At 37.5% G+C, this 15,757-nt stretch overlaps 1 protein-coding gene across 2 annotated transcripts in view; it reads left to right on the forward strand.

The window, feature by feature from the left end:
• The window catches only part of cux2b (cut-like homeobox 2b), a 186,503-nt gene that overhangs the window by 84,565 nt on the left and 86,181 nt on the right, over positions 1-15,757 (forward strand). The gene's annotated exons all lie outside the window — the stretch shown is intronic.

Below are 15,757 nucleotides of genomic sequence, written 5' to 3' on the forward strand. Positions count from 1 at the left end.
TCATTTTGTTTTGGAGGTTTACATGCATCCAAGGTCAAAAAACACTTTAAAATTCTCATAATGTACATTGCAGCATCAGCTCTTTTCTCAGTGTCTGAAATGGTTTAATCAAGGATTCGGTCTCTCTAAACCCCCTCTTTCTGAGAGCCTACTCTGATTGGTCAGATGGCCCCGTCTGTTGTGATTAGTCTACCACTTACAGAACGTGTCAAAAACAAAACAGAAAGCAGCGTCTTCTCGACATTTCGGCATCATGAAACAAACTCTTCCAGTCTCAGCTACAGCTTCAGTGTTTGAGGGCGGGGCAAAGTAGACGTTGTTCGTGGGCAGCCAATGAAGACCGTCGGTTTGTAATAAATGCAAATTTAATACAAACCGACGTAGGTTTGAGCAGGAAGTAAGACTGGAATTACTGACGACTCAGGCAGTTCAGAATCACTTCTTTTGGGAGACAGTAACTCCATTTATCAAGCACTTTGATCTTTGAATCTTTACAGACATTTTACATTCAAAAACAGCCATATTATGCAGGTGATTTCAGAAAACACACAATAGGGGCACTTTTAAATAACATCCAAATCAATCGATTGCATTTAGGGCTCCGTCATTGTTTCTGTACGTCTTCTGTAAACACAAAAAGCTGTTTGCTGCCTTTCCCAGGGACACTGGCATCAGAAATCTCTCAGCATCACGTCATCCATATCTGTACTCCATCCCCCCTCCCTTCACTGTATTGACTGGTATCATTTTCCCGTCAGACTTAAGTAGCATCTCTCCTCCATTAAGACGCAGTACTGGAGGCCTCTCTCACTCTCTCTGTCATCCTGTTGTAATGGTGCACTCCCCGTTCCTTCCCTGACATGCTCCTGTCGAGAAAGTCATCTGATCTCCTCTCAAAGCCAGTGCTCGAGCCATTAAACAGCAGATCATAAATCATATTTGCGATCCTCGTCTGTGGTCCAGAAAGCTCAGGCATACTGAAATGATAGCGCAGGTTTCCCGTCTGATCAGGAGTGATTCGCTGCCGTCACGGAGTCCAGCTGGCCACAGTTCTGGTATGTGGGAATGTGATGGCATTTTTGTAGAATATCTACAGGGTTATAAAGGCCTGATCACAATAGAAAAGTGTTTTAGGCCTGACGTTAACATCCGATCACAAGTGGTCAGACGCCACAGATCGCCGCTCATGCCTGCTATTAACACGCATCTCAGATCTGTCTCCAGTGGCCACTTGTGATTGGATTTCATCAAGATTTTTTCAGCGTAGAGCTCGTTGTGAGAGCGAGGTTCTGTTGAACAGACTTAACGTGCGCTGTGGCTGTGCCATTAAACCTGCTCTATACATGTTTTCATCATCTAATCTATTCCCAATGGACAAATTCCTAGCCTGTATGCGTTTTTGTATACTTAAATGGATATTGTGTTTCATTTGGAAATGTGTGCGATTATGGAAGTAAAATGAGTTGCAAACAGGCTTTACCACTGATTTAAGCAACTGAAATCAGGGAAATATTCTAGAGTCTGTCTGTCTGTCAATATTCATGCTAGCAACATGCAAGCAATTCATGCCTGTTAAAACATCTTGATAAACTTTTCAATCTAGTTTTTTATGTATATATCAATCTAGTTTTATAGAATTTTAAATTGTATATAATATATTAATTTATAAAAAGTTTTTTTACTAAAATTTCCAGGATTTCCATGAGCGTGGAAATGCTGATTGTGCTTATCAGTGTCCTAATGCTATGATTATACACACACACACACACAGGTTTGTTTTTGTGAATTGTGGGGACATTCCATAGGCATGATGGTTTTTATACTGTACAAACCTTATTTTCTATCGCCCTACACCCAACCCTACCCCTAAACCTACCCATCACAGAAAACTGCACATTCTTACTTTCTCAAAAAAAAACATTCTGTATGATATAAGCCTTTTGAAAAATGGGGACATGGGGTAATGTCCTCATAAGTCACCCTCTCCTTCTAATACCTATGTCATACCCATGTCATTATACAAATTTGTGTCCTGATATGTCACAAAAACACGCGCGCACACACACACACACACACACACACACACACACACACACACACACACACACACACACACACACGCATACATATATATATATATATATATTTATAATATATATATATGTTTAGCACTGCTCCAAAATATTTCATAAGCTATAAATTGCTCCTTGTCAATCCAGTCTTTTTAACAGCGTTTTAAGAATCCTTTTTTTTTTAAGAATCCGTTTCCTTTTATCATTAATCAGAACTGGAAAACTCGACTTAAAAATGCAAATTAGTGAATATAATTTTTATTAAATTGTAAATTGTAGTGTTGAACGACACAACATGCTGTTGAAATATATCTGTTGCAATATGAGTGCCTCAAGTACCCTATAGCTTTGGTTATTATATAATAAAAATATTAAGGACAGTAGCTGGTGAACAGGTGTTTCAAACCATAACTGTTAGTATATTTTGTTTTAGCATGAATGAAACGGTGCATTTTATAATATGCAGTTTCCAAGATTCAAAGCAGAGAGGTGCATGATGGGTAAACTTCACAGGGACCACTTACTGTGCTGGAAAAGTTTAACTGTGAGAGTAAACTATGAGAGCTGGCAGCGTTATGTAGGTGGAGTGTGTGTTTGTGTGCTTTGGGTCCCTCTGAAGCGTGTGTGTGTGTGTTTTAGGTCTCTTCGGCCCTCGTTCTCCTCCCTTCTCCAGCGCTGCGCTTTCTCGAGGTCCCTGGTGATTGTTGGACCCTTATCGTGCCTCTTTTAAAAGAGAAGTCGTTGGCTTTGAAGTGTTTGCGACATGACAGGTTTCTCTTTTCTTTCTCTGTTTCATTTCTGCGTGTCCCTCCCTCTCCTCCCCTCCTGCCTCGCCTGCTAATTATCGTTAACCAGGCGGCTGATTAGAAACACGCGTCGACCTAGATTCCCGAAGCGTTCGGTCGCGTGAAAGGGTTAATCCCCGAGCTGGTGGCTGTCATTGGTCGTCTCCCTCCTCCTTCTTCTTCTTCTTCATCGTCATCTTCTCTTCTTCTTTCCTGTTCTTTTCTCTTTCGGAATGGAAGAGAGCTAATGAGGTCCCGTCAGAGCCGAGGAGAGGTGTTAATTTGGCCTGTGAAGTGGAAAGGAGATTAAGGACAGTAAGAAGTCGAGTTTACGGCTTAAAATACATCGCTGTCCTTATTAATCCAAAGGCCCTGGGAGACCAGCAGCACTTTTTGGTTTTATAATGAAGAGTGTCTTATAATGAAGGTAATTTTAATAAAATTTACTGCGAAGAGGCTCACGTCCGATGCCGTGTGTCTTAATAGAGTCGGCCGCACCGCTGGGTCTGATGTCGGAGAGGTGTCAGAAATCCTTCATACGCCAAATGGCCCTTTTTCTATCTTTGAGAAGTGTTTCGGCAAACGGCGCTCAGCTTATGATGGGAAAACATTTCAAACTTTTGTCAAGAATGTAGAAAATGAGGCCCTAGCCAAGCAAAACCCATTGGAATTTTGTCATAATTCCCATCCAATCCAAATAGGAATGCTCTTATAAGATTCCAACACAATTCAAAAACTACATCAGCAAATCACTTCCAATTGGACTATAAAGATAAAATAAGATGAAATGCATCTGTAGGGTGTCATAAGGAAATTAATCTTGACTTTTGAAATAATAGTCTGAAATTTTTTTTTTTCTTTTCTAATTGGAGCATTTTATTGTACTTTTTTTTTTACACAAAATATATAAAATCTGTTTTTGTTAAGTATCATATTTGATACATCAGGCTTTATGGCTTGTATATGACATACAGAGCTCGTACTCGAGGAAAAAACACCTCCATTGCAGATTTGTTGCAGATGCGGATATTTATGCGGCAAATGTAAGATGAAATTCTGATGCTTTTAATGTAAATCAGTGAGACGTTTATAACAGAATAGCAGATACTTAACATCAAATGCATATAAATATCACTTGTCACTCTATTTCTTCCAATAATGTCTTAGTAAGATGATATTTAAATGCTTAGTTTTATGATCAAAGCTCTGTAGTTTTAAAACATATAATGCAATGCGATACAATGATGATTGAGAGATGAACAAATAAACCTTCCTCAAAAGCCTGATGATCATATTTGATGCATTTTAACATGATTTTTCTGAAAAATTATGTATAATCAAGTAAACTTAAGTTGCTTCAGTCCAGTAAGTGTTCATCTTGAAACATTACTTAATATAAAAGTTATTTTTTATGTTTACTTTATAAAAAGCTGAGCTGAATGTGGACTTTTTTTTACTATTATACTAAAAGGCCTTTTACTTGCTAAAAAAAAGTATAAAATATCAATCAGACAACAGAAGCCATATATACAGTATTGTGTACTCATTTGATTTGCAAGAACTCAAAATAAAAAAGTTGATTAAATCTTTGTTAATTGCTATCTGTATGAGTTAGCTAACTCAGTACTACAAGTTAGGAGCAATTAACTTGCATGAGTGCTAAAAACTTAATACTTGTTCTGCTTACTTAAAATTGGGAACATCATAACTCAAAAAATTTGACTGATTACCTAAATTTTTTTGAGTTAACCCAACTTATTCAGGTTTAAAGTGAGGTTTTTCAGCACAGTTTTGATCATGTTGATCTTTTACAGGCTGCTGGATAAACTGAAATTTCTACAGGATTGTGTATTTGATTGTTTGAGGTTTCTTATTGGGATCTGTTTGGGATATTCTGAGAATTATGATCCAGATTCCGAAAGATGGAATCTAGTCCGAAAGGAATCTAGTGCACTTTCTTTTAGGATGTTTTGATGCTTTTGTGTCGCTGGTTTAAGATGTCAAGCCCGAATTAACCAGTCAGCTAATTTCCTCTCCCTCTCAGTGTATGTTGGCGCTCGCAGAGAGAAAACATCCACGCAGGGCCCTAATTATGAAAACTTGCTTTACAAAGATAATCCGAGGAGTAATTTAGCGTGCACAATGAGAGTCGTGGCGCTGTGCAGATGGAGAATCTGATAAATAGTTCGGAACATGTAATTAGCAACTCGGTTCTGTTTCGTGCCATTAACCCCTGCAGCCCAGAAATCTTCACCCGCCATTATCAGACGAAGAGGTAAAGCGCAATCCAGCTGACTACACAGCCCGAACGAGACCCACAAATCATCTAGTGCAGCTTGTGGGGATTCGCAGTCAGACACCTGTTTTCTGGGGCAGGAGGGTCTCGGGTGCTTCAGAAGAACATTTAAGACACTCAGCAGTAAATTATTAATCTGTGGAGTGGATGGGTTTTCTGCACACGTGCACACATTAGTGAAATCGAGGTCCTTTGCTCCAAGTGGGTTTCGTTCTGGATGTGCTTGTTTCAGTGATGTGCAGAAAAGCAAAAGGACAGGAGAGGACACAGTCTCTGGGTTTTAGGGGTTTTATAGCTAATATAGTGCACTTTATTGAATTTCTGGGCATCTGACACTCTTTATGTGACACATATATAGCAGAGAATAACAGGAAACATGAACGTGATCCAGATATGTTTTATGTTTAGCTGCTGTATCGCTCAGAGTGGACCTATTTAGCTTTAAAGTCAACATGAAATAAACATTTTATTTTATTAATATATGCTATTGTTCAAAAGTTTAGGGTCAGTAAGATTTTTTAAAAGAAATAAGTTTATTAAGCAAGGATGCATTAAATGTGACAAAGACAATTATAATGTTACAAAAAATGCTTTTGATCTTATTAAGCAAGCACATCTGTTTTCAACATTGATAATAATCAGAAATGTTTCTTGAGCAGCAAATCAGCATATGAGAATGATTTCTGAAGGATCATGTGACACTGAAGACTGGAGTAATGATGCTGAAAATTCAGCTTTGATCACAGAAATAAATTACATTTTAAAATATATTCACATAGATAACATAGATAATAATAATATTTACAATATTACTTTAATATTACTGTATTTTTTATCAAATAAATGCCGACTTGAGCATAAGGGACTTCTTTCCAAAACATTAAATCCCCCAAACCTTTAAACATTAGTGTCTTAATGTGAACAGTGCATGTAAAAAAAAGAAAGGAATGTCTTTATAGTCTTTTAATCAAAAAAATATAGTATCTTCTGCCTCTTCACCTAGGAAAAATATTAATAATAATAATATCATAGTGCATATTTTGTGACCCAATCAAATCACACTGAACAAACTTTTTCTTTTTTGAATATTCTGCTTCATTAAAAATGTTACATTATGGATTGTTAATGTCATTTCATGTTGGTTTGAAACTTTTATGCTGAATCTCAGTATATTTTGGTTGGTGGAAGGTGCTTGCTTGTTGTTAAGGAGGACATATTCTAGACATTCACAGTAACTGTAATTTATGCAACATCATAAATCATAGTACATGGTCTGTTGTTTGTTCGTAGCTTCGTTCGGGCCTGTGAGCTTGACTGACCTTGTGGTGCGGCCTGAATATCTGCCGCAAGGTAAGTCGCTCAGTCTTTGATCCAGCGACAACACGTAGGGCCGGTCCTTCCTCTCGTTTTTGATTAATTCCTGAAGGAAATGATAATTCATCTTGAATGTATAAATATGTTATGAATCGTGGAATAAATCAAAGAGTAAAGGCACGATAATTAATTATAGCAGTATCTAAGAGAAGAGAGCGTGGTGGGAAGAGTGCGTTATGTCGCTTGCTTCCTCTCAGCGTTATGATGAGAAGAGCTGTAATTACCTTCCTGTTCTAGAGGCTGCCTCCGGCTGTGCCGATTTGTACGCTCCTGTGGGCCTGCCGGTCGTAAACCTTTTCCCAGGCTAATTGTCATGAGGGCCTAATGCACTGCCATTGCGAAAGAGAGTGTGCGGATGGGGCGCGTCTCACACATGCTTTCACGGAGAACGAGAAGATATGTTCCAAAATGCTCCTTCGATGCCTTAAAATGCTGTCTAGGTGTGTTTCGTCTGGTAAAAAAAAGAGTCCTGCGCCAATTTGTAAAATTCACATTTGTTTAATTCACACAGTAGAAAATGTCAGGGAATCTGAAAAACAAGAACGTTTGAAGTCCAAGATCCTTTGAGAAACGAAATATCTATCTTCAGTGCTTAAGCTTCTTTAATATAAATCAAAATAAGTCAAGAATAAGGTGTGTGTGTGTGTGTGGTTGACTTATATTGAAGAGGTTTATTGTCACCATGAAATCAAAATGGACAATTCTTATTTTTTATGGAATAATGCAATGCAATATTATATAATAATAATAATAATAATAATAACATAATTATGTATTATAAATTATTTATCCGTGCACATAATTTTTTTTGTATTCATGTGCCCTCATAATCTTGACTCAAAATAACTTAACCTCACTTTTGCAGCGACATCTGTTCTCTTCTCTGATGATGTGTTTACTGGCGTGAGGGCGGGGCAACCTGTCATTCACATGAGATCCACCAATAGCAAACCACAACCATCCAACCATCCAATCATCTAATCAATTCTCTATGGACAAATTAAGCCTTGTTTTCTTGTCCAAGATGACTTTTCACTCGAATATACGTCACAATATGAAAGAAAAGACTATCGCAACTTCCGACTTTAAGCACTGAAGATTTGCTGTATTTTCCTTTTTTGTGCAGTCGCTGTTTTTATGCACTTGTGTACTCTGTTGTCACTTTATATGAATCTTGGACTTGTTTCTTCAGACATTCTTGTTCATTTTATTGAGTCATTTAGGTGAGCTCGCACAAACGCATCTCAGCGAAAGCCTTTCAAGGTTTAATTGCAAATCAGGGCACAGTTTAACCACAGTTACTGCTGAGATATTCAATGGACTCGCTATTATGCATATTTCAAATATTAACAAGGGAATATTTTTAAAAGCTCACTGTTAGACTGTAAACTGTAATTCAGTTCCCAAACTCATTCAGACGGTCTCAAACAGCACTTCAAATGATGCATACTAACATTTAGAAAGTTCTTTGTTCATGCTAATGTTAGAGATGTTAATTTACTTTTCAGCTAGTGTAACCTTGAATATTCCTGCCCTTCTTTGCACTGTTTGCTAAAGTAAATATCACTTATTTCTGAATAGTGATTTGAACATACAAATCACTATAATATAATAGTATAAATAATTTTTGGTATTATTTATAATATTATATTAATATATAATAATATAAATTAATTAAAATAATTGTATAAATACTACTAAAATAATGTTTAAGTTATTGAATAATAATAATAATTATTTATTAGTTGTATTAATTTGTAATATTTTGAATTAACTTTTATTTTTATATTTTCATTTTAGTTAAATTATTCAATTTTATGTGCTTTTTAATAAAAAAAAAAAGATTTCTATTTTTATTTTTATTTCATTTAGAAATTTTAGTACTTACATTTTTTAAATCAGTTAGTTGTAAGGCAAAAATGTACACAATACAAAAGCCGTGTATAGAGACAAGACTATCATAGCGACTTCAGAATGGACTCTTTTGATGTAGGTCAACCGACTAGCAACCACACAAAACACCTTAGCAATGCAATTAAAACCTTCCAGAACACTACTGCATTGTAGCGCCGAGTTTTGCACGGGCAAACACCACTCATGCTTTCTTCAGAAAATGTGAAAATTAGTTCTGTATTCTACAAATTTCATCCTACCTCAATGTCCCTATTTAGACCTAGAACACATTCTAATGTGCTAATGACTATCGCTGTCACAGGCTGAACCACACTAGCAGGTTCAGGAGCAGCAGGTCCATTAGGTATTCCTGTCACGCCGGTGGCCGCAGCCCACAGAGCTGATATAAATAGGTTGCAGCAGGCCTGAAACCGGGACTCTCCTCTCCTCCCTGACTTTATCACCCATGTCCGGCACGTGTTAGCGGGGTGTGATCTCTGCTTCTTTTCTCTTTGTCTTACTCTCTTTTCTCACACACTCTTGTGCCTGTGTGAGAGAAAGTTCACACATGTGGTTCATAGAAGTGTGAGCTTTAGCCCTGCATAATCTACTGCATTTATTGAGAGAAACATGAAAATTCATGTGCTTTTGTCACCAGGTCTCTTGGCATGATCTATTTACTATGTGCAGAAATACTGTGTGGAAATCTTAACTTTATATGTGAACTGACTTGTTACTCAACCTTAACCTTTACAAACAATGTGCTATGATTATACATAGCTTACAGAAAACGTAACCATGAGGGGTGTAACCGTACACAAACATGATCGGTATTGAAGTCACGGTTTGGTACGGGTTCGGTACAGCAAGGGGGAGAAAACTAAACATAAAATTGCTTCTTTTTTCTTCTTTTTTTTTAATTAAACAGTGTTTTATTGCAAATTGTGTCTCTCTTTAAATAAATTCAGTTATAATTAAAAGATAAAAAAAAACTGAGCCCAAACTATTAAATTCAGTTGCTATTTATATTTAGATATAATAATCAACACTGTAAATTGCACATAAGGCAGGTTTTGCATTAACTTCTGAATCTAATAAAATTATTACTCCAATTCATTTTTGAAATATTATCATTTACACAGTTATGTCATAACTTGTTTTCATGACAAATTTATTTAAACTTTAAATAAGACATTACTAACAAGTAAAAGGTGCTAAAGAGGATCTTTTCGTCGACTGAGAAACCAAAGACTGTTAGTTTTTGAGTTTTTGAAATGAGCGCATGCGTAAGAACAGCCCCCCTCCTTCACAGCTCATTTCAAGGGAACGCCTCCCAAAACTCGTAGTATTGGAACACGAGTGTTTACCACCGGCATTTGCTGTGTCTTGTTCGTGGATTCATTATGTCGGACTCACCACAGGTAACTCATAATCTGCAGTTGTTATTCCTGTCTCCTGACAAAAACATTGCATGCAGCGCCTGTGGAGTGTATAAAGTTACTGGAGCGCGCAGCCGCGCTCGTCTCTCACAAGAAACGTCATGGCACTGATTGCCAAGCCAGAGGGCCAATCGTTTACGCGATGATCGCGTAAACGATTGGCTGATGTTTTTAAGGCCCTACCTCGTGTACAGATGATGTATATTAATATTATTCCTTTCAGTGCACCTAATAAATAGTCTTCTATCAGTTAGTAAAGACAGTTTCAAGTAATATTGCAAAAATGTATAAAACAAAACATCCTCTTTAGCACCTTAAAGTAAATATAATGAATATATAAGCTAATATATTGCATATATTTAGTGAAATGCTCCTCTCTAGTGAACTAACATGCTGTGGACACTAAATGACTTGCCTGAGGTAAATGTAACGCTATGTGAGATATTATTCTCAAGCTGTTTTATTGTCTTTCCACGGTTGAAACACTGGTTGAGAGATTCCACGCATTTATAGATCGTCTGTTCTTCTTGCTGCGGAGGTTAACAAACAGCATTGCATTACCACATGCGCCCCCTTCTGGATTGGAGTGTGAATTGCCTGCGACTGACTGTATACGTCATCTAACTGCATGAACCGAACCGTGACCTCCACCAAGGTTCAGGACGAATACATGTACCATTACACCCCTTGTAACCATATATGATAGCTAATTTGTTCCATATTTTCCAATTTGTTTACACTTATTAAAAACATACTATGGCAGCGCTATGGTAATACTATGGTACTTTGATGTATATGTGGCAATGAATGATTCATGCATACCTTGGTACTTCACAGAAAACCATGATATATCATCTTGATAGCACCTGAAGGTAATAGTATAATGCTACCATGAGCAAAAAATGATGGCAGTACTGTGGTACTTTGTTTTGTAAATGCAAACAGCTGCATACTGAGTCTGAGTGTATTAGAAACTAATTTAGTCTTTGCATATGCAGCTTACAGAAAGCATAACTGTATGCGTAAGCTAATTTGTTCCTCGTTTTACAAGCTGCCTGAGTTGTCCAAAAGCATGTCAAACCAATTCTACACGGAGCCTTCAGCCCCAGTAAAACACAGTAAACATGCATCGAACTGCTTGCTGTTTTGCATTAGCGACAAAATGTCCACGCAGCGAGTTGAATCTGGGACATCAGATGAACAACTGTGGCGGCTGGTGCTTTTCAAGAGCGAGGATCACAGAAGTCACTTATCAATGACAAAAAATGTGTGCTCACTTATTTATTTATTTTATTTTTTTTATTTATTGCTGCTTCTCAAAATATGAAATAATGAAATTACATGATTAAGATTAAAACTGTATTATACATATATACATACAGTGCTTAACAAATTTATTAGGCCACCTGTCATAATAAAGACAAAACGCAAATATTTAAGGAATCGGTCCCACTTTATATTAGGTGGTCTTAACTACTATGTACTTACATAAAAAAATAAGTACAATGTACTTATTGTGTTCATATTGTATTGCAAAACACTTTTGCTGCTATTGAGGTGAGAAGGGTAAGATACGGGACAGGTTTGGTGGTATGGGTAGGTTTAAGTGTAAGGGAAAGCTGAACAGTATAATTATAAATGTAATAATTACACAAATTAATTACATGCAGGTATTTTTTTTAAATATAAGTACAATGTAAAAACATGTATGTACGCAATAAGTGCGTTGTATCAAATGATTAATTTAAATGTAAGTACACAGTAGTGAAGGCCACCTAATATAAAGTTGGACATAGGAATCTGTCAAAAAGTGAAAAATTTTATTGTCTTTTATTAGGCAAATAACAGACCGAAACAACTAAATCATTTTTATTCACACACAATAGCCAAAAATAAATAAATTATATATTTTATTTTTATTTTGTATGGCCTCTTTTGGCCTTGATAGCAGCTTGCATTCTTGCTGGCATTGTTTTTATGTACTTTTCCACAGTCTCTTTTGTTCTTGACTTCTAAATAGTTTCTAGTTGTTCCCAAAGACTTGTTTTTGATTAAACTGTGGTGCGATCTATCTTTGAATCTATTAAATCGCAACAATAATTATATTTTAGCATTAGAAACACTACTGTGACTAAAGAGCTTACACATGCTAGTGTGGATTAACCATTACAGAAACATAAAAAATGATTTTGGTAATCACCAATAGTGTTAGTTTAGGGCAAACATAATTCTAAATGTTTTACTGATGAGAGACTTTTATTTTGAAAGACGTGTGTGAACGCTGTTGACTCTTCTGTCAGACGCAGTTTTAGTAAAGAGTGCTTTGTCCTGATTCAGTATCTGCTGTCAGATGAGATGTTGTTAGGCTATATGTCAGTGTCATTATTCTAACATTATTTTCTAATTTGTTACAAAATAAAAAGTCTCTCACCTTAGAAAAACTAACTTTCTTGTCCTTTCAGATATTATACAGTCATGAAATTACCAAAAAGTACCAATAAATTACGCAACTGGTACGACATATGTTAACTGGGAAGGATTTGAAGGTATGGTATCATTCATCAGGATCAGTGTCCAAATGTTTTATTAACAGTTCATGTTAGTACTGTGTATTTACCATGGTAAACTTAACCCAAAATACTACTTTATTTTCACTTTCTGTTATTTTCTATATTTTTGATGACTCTGGTGGCTCATACCAACTTACTAACTTTATTGTATTAACAAAAACTAGTTTAGGACTGCTATTTAATAGCCTTACCTTTCATCAGTGTTAGTAAAATTCCAGTAAAGTGGGATGGTAAACATTTTTGACAAAGAAATACTACTATGGGAAGATGTGGGTCACATGGCCAAACTAGTTGAGAATTACCGGTTTAAAGAGCAAGAATAAAATTAAGACGGACTTGAACCCGCATCATTTACGAGCACCAGTGCTCAATGTGTCTGTAGCGCGTGCATTAATCGCTGTGCTCAGACTCTTCTAAGGCTCTAAGCTTAGGTGCGATCTCTCCCTGCGTGCGTTAGATTGGAGATCTCCTCCTGTGAGATCCTGTAGCACTACAGCTGTTTAGCACGCATCGCCTCTCGGCGCTGAGCGCTGGTTTGTTATGCTCCTAAAAACTAATGCCTTGTCTGCATGTGTACGGACAAGACATTTGTCATTTAGAGTGGCATTTCTACAGACTGTGTGTTCATGTAGAAGTGTGTGTGTGTTTTATAAATAGGTCTCTCTCGCTGTAGCCAGGTGGAATTGATGCGCTTCAGCACATTTTGCAGGGTGTCGTCAGCCGAGGGTTTAATTTTTACAGTCCTGACAGCGCGAGGTCTTGAGCTCAAGAGATGCTACGCCCGAGTGACGCCACCGCTGTGCAAATGTTAGACGTGTTTGCGGACGCTGCATCGGCGTGGGGCACACACACATACACACACAAGCAGACAAAACACCCATCGCTCTAGTGTCACAGAAATAGGGTCAGGCGTACGACGCACCTTTAAAGAGCATCTGCAACCCTCTCTTTGTGTGTAGATTTCACACACCTGGAGGAAATGCCCACTTTATTTTAGTGCTTCTCTGCTTGGCAAAATGTGTAGTATACAGCCAGAGAACACTGTGAGTGATACTGTATCCCACAATGCAATGCTCTCAACTTGACCTTGTGCTTACAGTGTAAGTGAAATTAGTAGAAGTGACATCAGCTGCTATTTTTAACATCTTATTTTACTAACCTTTGATCAAGCTGGTAAAATGTCTTTCACACAAAATTTATTATGAAAATGTATTTAAAATCAAAATAAATATTCATGTCCCAGATTTATGGACAGCAGGTTTGTGCAACATTCTGAATGAAAGAATTAGGTTTTCTTATCTATCTATCTATCTATCTATCTATCTATCTATCTATCTATCTATCTATCTATCTATCTATCTATCTATCTATCTATCTATCTATCTATCTATCTATCTATCTATCTATCTATCTATCTATCTATCTATCTATCTATCTATCTATCTATCTATCTATCTATCTATCTATCTATCTATCTATCTATCTATCTATCTATCTATCTATCTAATGTTCTATTGTTCTTTTTTCTGTTCTATCATTCATTCTATCCTGTTGTTCTTCTGTTCTATCATTTGTCCACTCTTTCTATCTATCATTCAATCTATTGTTCTGTCTGTCAGGTGTAAACCTTCAATCTTCATGGCTTTTTAAGACATTTTTTTTTTAAACTTCCAAGGCTTTGTCAAAGTCTGTCTTGACAAACGTTGGTTTTCTAGTTAAAGTAAGTCAATTTCAGTTCATTTTACAGGCATTCTCAGTTAAGCTCTGAATGGTGCACAACACTTCTGGATTGCAGTCGCTCAAGTTGGTAACATAATGAGGTCATGTGACATATGTCGAAAAAACAAACGTTTTTGTTGCAAAATATTTCAGAAGCTATTTTTTAGTAAGTGGCAATATGCAATGTGTACTGCGCAGTGTACTTTTGCATTTTTTTTTTTTTATTTTTTTTTTGCATTACAGTAATGAGAACTTTGATGTTAAATGTGATCCTGGACCACAAAACCAGTCATAAGAGTCATTTTTTTGAGGGTCATACATCATCTGAAAGCTGAATAAATAAGCTTTCCATTGATGTATGGTTGTTAGGATAGAACAATATTTGGCCGAGATACAACTATTTGAAAATCTGGAATCTGAGGGTGCAAAAAAATCTAAATATTGAGAAAATCGTCTTTAAATTTGTCCAAATTAAGTCCTTAGCAATGCATATCCACTCACAAAAATACATTTTTGATATATTTATCTCTTCATCACAGCTCTTGTTAGTGGGTGGGATATATTAGGCAGCAAGTGAACATTTTGTCCTCAAAGTTGATGTGTTAGAAGCAGGAAAAATGGGCATGCATAAGGATTTGAGTGAGTTTGACAAAAGCCACATTGTGATGGCTAGACGACTGGATCAGAGCATCTCCAAAACTGCAGCTCTTATGGGGTGTTCCCGGTCTGCAGTGGTCAGTATCTATCAAAAGTGGTCCAAGGAAGGAACAGTGGGGAGCCGGTGACAGGGTCATGGGCGGCCAAAACTCACTGATGCACTTGGGGAGCGAAGGCTGGCCTGTGTGGTCCGATCCAACAGACGAGCTCCTGTAGCTCAAACTGCTCAACAAGTTAATGCTGGTTCTGATAGAAAGATTGCGTATGGGGCTGCATTGCCGCAGACCAGTCAGGGTGCCCATGCTGACCCCTGTCCACCGCCGAAAGTGCCAACAGTGGGAATGTGAGCATCAGAACTGGACCACGGAGCAATGGAAGAAGGTGGTCTGGTCTGATGAATCACGTTTTCTTTTAAATCATGTGGATGGCCGGGTGTGTGTGCGTCACTTCCCTGGGAACACATGGCACCAGGATGCACTATGGGAAGAAGACAAGCCGGTGGAGGCAGTATAATGCTTTGGGCAATGTTCTGCTGGGAAACCTTGGGTCCTGGCATCCATGTGGATGTTACTTTGACTCGTACCACCTACCTAAGCATTGTTGCAGACCATGTACACCTTTTCATGGAAACGGTATTCCCTGGTGGCTATGTCCTCTTTCAGCAGGATAATGCGCCCTGACACAAAGCAAAAATGGTTCAGGAATGGTTTGAGGAGCACAACAATGAGTTTGAGGTGTTGACTTGGCCTCCAAATTCCCCAGATCTCAATCCAATCGAGCATCTGTGGGATGTGCTGAACAAACAAGTCCGATCCATGGAGGCTCCACCTCATAATTTACAGGACTTAAAGGATCTGCTGCTAACATCTTGGTGCAGATACCACAGCACACCTTCAGGGGTCTAGAGGAGTCCATGCCTCGACGGGTCAGCGCTGTTTTGGCAGCAAAAGGG

The sequence above is a fragment of the Megalobrama amblycephala genome, linkage group LG12 (genome assembly GCF_018812025.1).
Source record: "Megalobrama amblycephala isolate DHTTF-2021 linkage group LG12, ASM1881202v1, whole genome shotgun sequence".
NCBI lineage: Eukaryota > Metazoa > Chordata > Actinopteri > Cypriniformes > Xenocyprididae > Megalobrama > Megalobrama amblycephala.